General features: G+C 36.4%; 1 long non-coding RNA gene across 1 annotated transcript; it reads right to left on the minus strand.

The window, feature by feature from the left end:
- Window positions 1-235: 235 nt before the first annotated feature.
- LOC138288433 (uncharacterized) lies at window positions 236-1,831 on the minus strand. Its single transcript, XR_011202401.1, has 3 exons — window positions 1,709-1,831; window positions 1,474-1,590; window positions 236-1,093 (listed from the first exon to the last, which is right to left on the minus strand). It is a non-coding gene; the product is annotated as an uncharacterized lncRNA (long non-coding RNA).
- Window positions 1,832-2,114: the final 283 nt, after the last annotated feature.

Genomic DNA, 2,114 nt, shown 5'->3' on the forward strand with positions numbered 1-2,114 from the left:
CCATGAAAGACTGTTCCTTTGAAAGGAAAACAAACATCAGCTATACTCAGCTCCTCTCCTTTCAGAATTGGCTTGATGATATCTCTCAGTATCGAAAGGATGCTGGAACAGAACAGTGGTCTGTCAGAATCTCATGCAATGATCTGGGGCGAAGACCTCTCTGAGCCAGTGGCCACTTCCTGTTTTTTTTTTTTTTTTTTTTTTTTTCTTTTTTAAATAGTATTGACCACTGATCTTTACCCTACATGGGGAACTGTCCATTTAATTCAGACCAAACTGGTATACATCAGTATGATAGTCTTAGGACAAAACAGTTTAAACCAGCAAGACAAAAGTACAGCAATTCATACAACACTGTTTGGGTTATATTCTCTGTCTGACTTTAAAATATACATTACGGAGAACTTGTCCCAGGCTGATGTTGCATTAGCTGTTTGTCAAGAACTCCATCTGGTTGACGCTTTCAAAGGTTCTTCGAAAGATAAGGGCAGACAGTATGTAAGCCAAAGGCAGGCATGCCAGTCATCAAGCAGAAAATTAAAATGCTGAGGCACCCGTTGAGCATGTGTGCAATTGTCCCAAAATTGCATGCTTTCACCTTTATGGTAAGTTCGTATATATATAAAACGATTGTTTCAACAAATATTTTACAATACATGGCTCAACAAAAAGCAGTAGATCAAAAACAGTAATAAATCATAATTTTCCTAGTTCTTTAATTTCCAAACAAATACATCCATGCTCCCCCTAATAATTAATTGCTCAATCCCTCAAACATAAAAAAAAAAATGAATTATAAAAGTCCAATCTCTTTCAAGTTCACTGAACAGTCAAATAGTAATCCATGTTAACTTCAAAGTCCATTATGTTTGATCTTGAGTGTTCCTCCAAATCTTTTTCTGGCCTTAAATTTGAACAAAATATCCAATATTCCTTACAATAACCTCTCAGCCGAGTGTTCCTCCAAATCTTTTTCTGGCCTTAAATTTGAACAAAATATCCAATATTCCTTACAACGACCTCTCAGCCAACATGTGTTTCGTCGTTTGACTTCTTCAGGGCTGGAATGTAGTCGCTTCTTATAATAGCTTATCTAAATGCCAAGATTCATCAACAACCAAAATTACCATTAATCAAAACATATTTAAATCACTCAAAACATATATCATTAATTCATAGTGGAATCCAGTAATCAAAAGTCTGTTAAGTGAATTAGTATCCAACTTCCCAGTCAAAACTCAGAAAAGCACCCTATTAATCAGTGCAAACATCCACAGTGGTGACAATCCCTATATACGTTACCAAAATCACCCTAGTGTACATGCAAAACTTTTTTTATAAAGAATTTGAAATATAAGAGAGAAATGTAATTGAGCAAGAATAAGAATAGAGTGTAACTCTTATATACTGTCACGTTATAACTGACAAACCATAAGATAATAGCTCAATTAAATATGTCCATTAGCACTTTACCTCCAAAAACACTGTATCACAAACTTCGTGAACTTAATCTGACTGCGAACCCACAGCATTCAATGCGTTTCAAAGGACTGCTTCCCCAATAAAACGGACTCCAAAGCTAGCCACTTCCTATAAACAAACATATCATAAGCCATTTCCTAGTCTTGTTAAATAAGATCATTGATGTCATATCTGCAACTTCATTCTTATGTAATACGGCCCCCCCTGTAAGACCCCAAAACAATACCTTATATAAAATAGTTGTTCCCCCGGCACCTGCCGCCGTAATCACAACCTCCGTGTAACATTACAGAGAGACGCGCATCCGCTATATGCGACGCGTCCCTGTTACCGGCATTTTAAATCTTACTTGGTCACCGAAATAGATGAGGGACCAAATTTTCAAACATCCTTCATTCAAAATAGAAGAGGGACTATGCCTCTAACTAGAGTGCCAAGTTTCTCTAATCATCAAAATAGAGAAAGGACCGTATAACCATTGCCCTTCACTGAAAATAGAAGAGGGACTGCACACCATTACCCCAGTATGCCTCCTAAATGTCCCCAAACTACCAAAATTATAACATGACAGTTACAATTGTTATTATCAAAGAAAGAAAAACTGATATAGAATAGAAAAAAGCAGAAAATGG

This window comes from Pleurodeles waltl, chromosome 4_1 (genome assembly GCF_031143425.1).
Source record: "Pleurodeles waltl isolate 20211129_DDA chromosome 4_1, aPleWal1.hap1.20221129, whole genome shotgun sequence".
NCBI classification, from domain to species: domain Eukaryota; kingdom Metazoa; phylum Chordata; class Amphibia; order Caudata; family Salamandridae; genus Pleurodeles; species Pleurodeles waltl.